The sequence below is a fragment of the Sinocyclocheilus anshuiensis genome, unplaced genomic scaffold (assembly GCF_001515605.1).
Source record: "Sinocyclocheilus anshuiensis isolate Anshui unplaced genomic scaffold, SAMN03320099.WGS_v1.1 scaffold495, whole genome shotgun sequence".
NCBI lineage: Eukaryota > Metazoa > Chordata > Actinopteri > Cypriniformes > Cyprinidae > Sinocyclocheilus > Sinocyclocheilus anshuiensis.
The window spans coordinates 260,320-268,923 of NW_015552586.1; the positions used below are offsets into that span (position 1 = coordinate 260,320).

General features: G+C 36.0%; 1 pseudogene; it reads right to left on the reverse strand.

Annotated features, from left to right (window-relative positions):
• Window positions 1–7,044, reverse strand: part of LOC107665450 (zinc finger protein GLIS3-like) — a 33,944-nt pseudogene extending 26,900 nt beyond the window's left edge.
• Between the last annotated feature and the right edge of the window lie 1,560 nt (window positions 7,045–8,604).

The following is an 8,604-nucleotide window of genomic DNA, read 5'->3' on the forward strand; positions in this document are numbered from 1 at the left end:
AATCACAGCGCACACTGGCCCAGCTAACCAATCACAGCACATTTTGTATTTATGTTTAATCTATCTATCATGGCAGAATCACTCTGGACCCCTCACATCCAGCACACTCCCTCTTTGAACTGTTGCCATCTGGTCGACGCTACAGAGCACTGAGCACCAGAACGACCAGACACAGGAACAGTTTCTTCCCTCAGGCAATCCATCTCATGAACACTTGACAATAACTGTGGAACACACACTATTTATTCACTCATACACTTATTTATCTAACACACATACTCAGTCTACATTTCAATTTGCACATAATATACCTATACAACTGTCTATTGTTATATACCTGTACATACAATTGTTGATTTGTATATTTTTATTCCTTATTTACTTGTTCAATTTTTAATTTTTTTTTATTATCTGTGTTTTTTTGTTCTGTCACTGTCATTCTGTTGCACTGTGGAAGCTTCTGTCACGAAAACAAATTCCTCGTATGTGTAAACATACCTGGCAATAAAGCTCATTCTGATTCTGATTCTTTTAAGAACTGATCAGCACTGAAAGGTTTTTTTAGGAACCCAAAATGGTTCTTCTATGGCATCACTGTGAAGAACTCTTTATTTCTAAGTGTGTGAGGATATTTACCTGGCATCAGTGAAGGGAACAGCGAGTGAATGAGGTGGGCTGTTTTGGACTGAAGTCTGTGAAGAAACCGGACCCAGACTCTGGACCAGCATGGCATTGCTCGTCACCTGCAGGTTTGAACCGCTACACGGCCCAAACACTTTTCTGTTCATCCCCAAAGACAAGTAACCTGAGAAAGAGTCATGTGAGGCAGGAATAGCTCCTTACACTGTACTAGGATAAAATCTAGCCATTAAAGAGCAGGAAAAACTGGCACTAAAAGACTCTAAACCAGTCTCCAGCAGAGCACTAATAATCAAGCTCTGCATTTCCAATAGATCAGAGGCAGTACTGCCCTGGAGATATAGTAATTTTCCTTCCTTGTACTGCATAACAGGACTATGATTGGTTTGTTCAGATGCATATCCTGATTACTCAGTACTCCTTATTCTACCTTTATTATTTTCATGCTGTCGATTAGACATAACTTCATGAGAACATCTCATGTTTGCAGATTACACATTACGATTATGCTAAGAACTCTGATATTTTAAGATCATTTGTGAGCCTGGAGCACAAAACCAGTCATAAGGGTCAATTTTTTAAAATTGAGATTTATGCATCATCTGAAAGCTGAATAAATAGCTTTCCATTGATGTATGGTTTGTTAGGATAGGACAATATTTGGCTGAGATACAACTATTTGAAAATCTGGAATCTGAGGGTGCAAAAAAATCTAAATATTGAGAAAATCATCTTTAAAGTTGTCCAAATGAAGTTCTAGCAATGCATATTACTAATCAAAATTTTAATTTTGATATATTTATGGTAGGAAATGTACAAAATATCTTCATGGAACATGATCTTTACTTAATATAATGATTTTTGGCATAAAAGAAAAATCTATAATTTTGACCCATACAATGTATTGTTGGCTATTGCTGCAAATATACCCCAGCGACTTAAGACTGCTTTTGTGGTCCAGTCACACATGCAAAGTGCAGCGATTCAAGACTCAATAATGACAGCCTATCAGGCACGTGTACACATAGACATCAAAGGGGGCTTGAGCACCTGCCCTTTTTCTTCCTCGAGAGAAAGTGCCCTTTTTTCTGGGGAGTGTTTTTTTTATTTTTATATATATATATATAAATTAATATATGCATATATGTGCGGGTGCGTTTTTTTGTTTGTGTTCCACTTTCCCTGTCAAACAAATCTAAAAAATGTAAATATCAGGTCGGGTCGGGAAATGTTGAGACTTTCTCCCCTCCGCATCTCCGTGCAGCACTGTAACGTTAGCACACACTGAGCAGCACATGCACATCACTGACAGGCAGAAAGCCGCAGAAGTGAAGCCCTCCCTCCCTTTCCAGTTGTGTTTGTCTTGGTGTGGAGGTGAGTGGTGATAAATGAAAGACAAAGCTACCTGTGCCTCGAATTCACAGCTAATTATCCAAAAGACAAAAGGCAAATATAGTTAATTTGTCTTGCTAACATCCATGACTCATGAGAGAGCTACCATGTAGCAAGTTAGCTAAAGTTTAGCCAAGGCAGGAAGTCTAGTAGATTAGACCAGTGCATTCTTTCACTGCATGATTCAGTTGATTAAAATGCATTTAGAATGATCACAAAATTCAAGATATGGGGGCAGAAATTTTTATATTTATATCATTTCATATAGTTAATTAGTATCACGCGAAGACTGACGTTTTTTCCACCAAAAACAAGAATTTAATATTAAGACACTTACATTTTAGATACAATAGTGACTGTCTTTGCTCTATTTCGCCAACAAATATAATTCCAATTTGCGTCTTTGAGCAACATGACGCCATTTGTTCCTGAATGAATCAACCGTTTAAATGACTCGGTTCAATCGCAATGACCCACTTATTAACAGTGACTTGCTGCCACCTACTGACAGTTTTAATTTCACATTCAACGTACCTTTTCATTTTTTTAATTTTTATAATATCAAATGAATTCAACGTTTTATGTTTAAAATATCAAAACAGTATTAATGCATTTGTAATTGCAGGTTAAATACATTCATGTCCTGCATTAAACAGTGTAAATGCATCCAAATGCCCCTTCTAATGCAGCTTCTGTGTTTCCTCTTCATTCTTTCTTCTGCAAAGATTAATTTTGTCACTACTGATTTCATTTGCTTGGTAACAGCCCAAATTACTTATTCTAGTTGACTGATTCAATTTAAGGATTTGACTGAAAAGATGATGCACACCTTTAGAAAAATTGGCTTTATAAAGATAAAAATGCCCATAAAAGGTAAAAATCAATTTAAACTTATTGGAAAAGATCATTTCTATCACTGCTGTGAACTGACTATCACACAGAATATGAAGAATATCAAAAACTTTAGGAGTCAGTTGTCCACAGTAGTCCTTAAGATATCAGCAGAATAACACACTCAGCAAAATATCATCTAATTATCGTTATCGATAAAATCCCAGAAAATGTTGAGATATATTTTTTGTCAATATTGCACACCCCTAATATATTTAACGTTTGTTTAGAAAAATAAATAAATATGAGAAGTGCCCTTTTTTCCACTTGAGCCCCTGCCCCTCAAAATGTCTGTGCACGTCCCTGCGGCCTATGGTGTCTTTTCATGCTTTGAAAATTTATGCTGATTATTAAATATTAAGTTTAATATTGTTGTCGCAAATTGTGCTGATTAAGTTAACTAGCTGGCTAATATATGATTGAGGTTTTGCTAAAAAGAATATTACTAGGATATGAATCACAAATCAATCGGTAATTTCCAGATGTTACTTAAAATTAAAAACCTAGTAAGTTTTTGTAAAGCAAACGTAACATTTAATGAAAACTCAATATTTTTCAGCATTTTTGTTTGGACTACCGGAGCTTTTGTCCTCTAACGTGATATTTTCGGTCTCTATCGAACAGAAACACATGAATAGTCATGGAATTCCTATAACAAACCCGTAAAGCCAAGGAAGCGTTTCTGCTCTGTTAAGTACTAATGAGTTTCTCTCTCTGCTTTGGTTCCATGGCTCGTTTGGGTACAAGCTTTCTGCTTGGTTAATCATCAAAAATATGAGAGCCAGGGTTCGGAGAGAAGACATGGACGAACGCTATTGAAGTATAAACCGGTATGTAAATCAGTACAATGTGTTTTTAAGGAGGACGAGACAAGATGATGTTCAGAGTTGTCTAGTTTTCTTGTCATGATTAGAATGTTATGTAAAGGTTACAAATACATTCTTACAGCATTCTATTAACTTTTTAACCCAAAATATGTTATTTGAATGTTTTAATATTTTAAGAATGTTAAGAGGTTCAGTTTTTGTGTCGCGATTAGAATGTTATTTAACGCGTACAAAAATATTTCTTAGAATGTTCATAAAGTACAAATTCTAAGAATGTTTTCTCAACATTATGAGAACGTTGGAGCACAGATATCATCATAATGGTGTTGTGAGAATGTTGATGAACAACAGAATGTTTTGTTTACTTAAGAATGCTTTGTCCTAACATTAATATGTGACCCTGGAGCACAAAACCAGTCATAAGGGTAAATTTTTTGAAATTGAGATTTATGCATCATCTGAAAGCTGAATAAATAATCTTTCCATTGATGTATGGTTTGTTATGATAGGACAATATTTGGCTGAGATACAACTATTTGAAAATCTGGAATCTGAGGGTGCAAAAAAATCTAAATATTGAGAAAATTGCTTTTAAAGTTGTCCAAGTGATGTTTTTAGCAATGCATATTACTAATCAAAAATTACGTTTTGATATATTTACGGTTGGAAATGTACAAAATATCTTCATGGAACATGATCTTCTTTTTTATATTACTTTTTTTTTTATATTACTTAATATCCTAATGATTTTTGGCATAAAAGAGAAATGTATAATTCTGACCCATACAATGTATTGTTGGCTATTGCTACAAATATACCCCAGCGACTTAACACTGCTTTTGTGCTCCAGGGCCACATATTGATTTTATGAGGTTTATGATTATGACACTATCAATGATAGCACAAATCAACTATACTGAATCAACACTGAACTAATACAATACTATTGTCTTCTGTAAAGCAGCTTTACGCCTGAAATTGAATTTGTTTCATAATCGAAGGATTTTATATAAAGCTATATTGTGTAAAGCACCATTAGAAAATGCATTTCCAACACAATTTTCTATGAAAGTTGTTTTTTATTAATTAATTAGATGGTGAAGGTTGTAAAATAGGAGTACTTGATGACATCGGCTGAAGGAAAGTCACACCAAAGGACATCATGAGCACGGAGTAAGAAAGTAAATCAGTCATGTTGACTTTATTAAACTGTATTATATATGTAGGACTGATTAAATGCAATTGTGATGAGAATACATGTCTTCGCTCTGTTCTGACAGTCTGAGATGAAATGAAGGCTTGAAGTGCTGTTTAAATGGCAGTGGGGATGTTCAATAGTCCCCTATCTAATTCAAAGCATCATGTCTCATGTTCTGGCTCACTGAGCTGAGCATTATGGGTAGAGTGGAGCTCAGACAAGAAGATATGACCTATTTCCCTCATCCCTTTCAAATTGTGACCCTGTGGTATATTTGTAGCAATAGCCAACAATACATTGTATGGGTCAAAATTATAGATTTTTCTTTTATGCCAAAAATCATTAGGATATTAAGTAAAGATCATGTTCCATGAAGATATTTTGTTAATTTCCTACCGTAAATATATTTAAAAAATAGTTTTTGATTAGTAATATGCATTGCTAAAAACGTCATTTGAACAACTTTAAAAGCAATTTTCTCAATATTTAGATTTTTTTGCACCCTCAGATTCCAGATTTTCAAATAGTTGTATCTCGGCCAGATATTGTCCTATCCTAACAAACCATACATCAATGGAAAGCGCATTTATTGTATAAATCTCAATTTAAAAAAATTGACCCTTATGACTGGTTTTGTGGTCCAGGGTCACAATTATGAATCGCAGCTGCTCTTTCAAGCCACTGAACATGGCTTGTAGCAAATTCTAAGCATTAAAATTGGAGATGTTTATTGTTGTTTACCTTTCGTACCAGTGTCCAGGCAGCTGGGTCGAGCTGACTGTTTGGGAGAGGATGCTGGGAGCGAAAGGGGCGGGGCTTGATGTCGTGAGGACTGAGGAAAGCCCAGCTTCCCATTGGTCAGCAGCTGCCGGCGGAGGCTCAGCGTGGGAAGAAGGGCCGGGTTTCCAGATGTGGCATCGGGATGGAGCGATGGAGAACAGGAGTGACCCATCTGGACCCTCAGGTGAGGAAACTGAGCCGTACCAGACGGAGAAACCAACAGGTTACAGCCTTTCCCGTTCATGTCCGTCACTGGTCGACACAGAACACCATCTTCTGCGTTCACCTGATAAACGTGAAGCATAGTCAGATTTCAAACTGCTGAACATTCGATTGGAAAATGTTTTGTCTGGTTACCTGAAAATGTGGCCTACATCTAAATGATCCACTTTTTTGAGTCAAAGCATTGACTACATTAGATTGCACAAGTCAATCGTAAGGATCAGATGAGGTAGGAATAGCTCCTTACACTGTACTGTATGTGAATGCAGTACAATTTTACCACAGAAGGTCAAAGAGTGTCTAAAAGTACCATGGTATTACTTGATAGCATCACTGTACTTGTTTAAAGGGGGAAATAAAGTGAACTACAGCAATGAGGTTTGGCTCTTGAGGTTCTGTGTTGCTAAGTGTTTGTTTAGTAGGCTAGGTAATAATCAATGTTTTGAAACACATGATGCACTAAACAGGTCCAAAAATAATCATAAACAGATTCATAATTTAATGTTACATTTAATGTTAACTGTGGGACAAATACAGCATATTACAGTATATTCAAACTAAATAAATGTTAATATTAAAATAAATAAACCGCTTCAGACGGAATTTCTGCCGCGGTGACGTCATGGGGATAAAATAAACAGCGTCAAAATAATCGTAAAAATTTGATCTTTTCAGAAGAATATTGTTAATGTTTTAATGTTAACAGTGAGATAAATAAAGTGTTCTGTATAAGCTGTTCAGTTTTTGCTATTAAATTATTCAGCTTCATTACAAATAATAAAATCAATAATGTAAAATAAACATAAATAACCATTTGAAATCGCACATTCACGAATCACGTTCGTCCATGAAACAAATGCAACTAATCAAAAAGTTGAATGGAAAGTTTATGGAGCTCATTTCATGTTTCCGACAGTCACGCTGATGAATCACGTCGGTTTAACGTCACTCGGCGTCGGTAAACTCACCTGTTAAAGTCTCCTCATGTCACCTTTATCAGAATAATAAAGCGCTTCAGACAAACTTCTGCCGCGGTGACGTCATCAGGGGCGAGCTGGCTATTTCCCGCATCGTGGGTGAGTTTGAGCGGAGTTTGTCGTGTTTGAAGCGTGCTTGCTGTCAGTGAGTGAATGTGAGCTGCTGCTGCTGTTGTGTGTGGGTTTGTGATGGTTGTCAGGGGCGGGGAGATCAGCCTCATTTTGCCCTTTTGCCCCGCGAAACCTCCAGCAGCATTACATCATGACACGCTTTATAAACACCATATCTGGATTCTTTTGGGATCCACATACGTTCTATTAATATCATTAATAATTAAACCGACGTTCTAAACAATGCTGGGTTGTTTCAACTTTGGGTCAAATATGGACTAACCCAACTGTTGGGTTAACATTTTACATTACATTTTTAACCCAAAAGTTGGGTTAGTCCATATTTGACCCAAAGTTGGGTTGAAATAACCCAGCATTTTTTAGAGTGTAGTTTAATAACTTTTGGAAGTGCATTGTGAAGTTTAATATTCATGCAATGCATTACAGGATTTACTTTCACTCAGAAATAATTACAAAGACTTAATTATAATAATGGCAAAGAACATAAAAACAGAAGACGCGTGTTAAATCAAAATATTAATCAATAATTGAATGGTATATAAACACTGAGAATTGGTGTAGGATTACTTTGAAACAATGTTCACTCAGACATTGCTAGTAAATGTCACAATTGCAAAGAAACGGCGAGTAACACTGAATTAAATAAAATAGAAATGTATAAAAAAGCTAGTAAAAATGACAAAAGCACAACAATTACTAAAACTTAATATGAACAGAGAAAATATAAAATAGCAGCTAAGTCAAAATATTATAAATACTATAATTGTGCATGAAAACATTTGGTGTAGAATTTGCTCTGAATCAATTTTCACTCATTGCCATTAAATTTAACTGACAACCACAAGAAGAATCAGCAAGTAGCATTGAACTGAAAGAAAAAAAAATTGAAGTAGAAAGGCAGAAATGGTTTCTTTTTTCATGCAAGACTCAGTGACTCAGTGTTTACAGTGTAATTATGCGCATGTTGATGGTGTAATATGAATGTATTGAATGATGTCTGTGCTCCGAGTGCTTGGTGATATCAGCTTAAGGGAGATTTTAGCAGGTGTTGATTAGTTTTGTAATGGTGTATCTCTCACAGGTGACCTTGTGTAAGTCTGCTGGCTTGACATTGCTCATGACGGTCCTTGCACTTGATGAAATGCTTCATGCATTCAAACATTGCAATAAAAAAGCACATCAAAATGAAATCGATGTTCATGCACTAAATAAATAAATAATACACTGGTACCCAGATCCTGCAGTATTCCGAATAGTGTTTTTTTTTATGTCTGGTTCGAGCTAGAGTTTCAGTCCAGACTTGAGTGTTTGCACAGTGAGTTCTGCTGCTTGTCATCATGACAACAAGGTTGTTTATTCTTCAGGAGACTTGAGAAGGTGCTGGAGAAAAGCCCAGCATTATTACAGGATTCATCTGTGATCTAGTGCTGACCAAACAGGAATTAAATGCTGGCCTCTAGTGGAGATTGCAGGGCAGGAATGACATGGCAGTCGCTGTGTGATGAATCTGTTTTCACAGGCCTCTGAGCTTCTGCTGTATCGATTC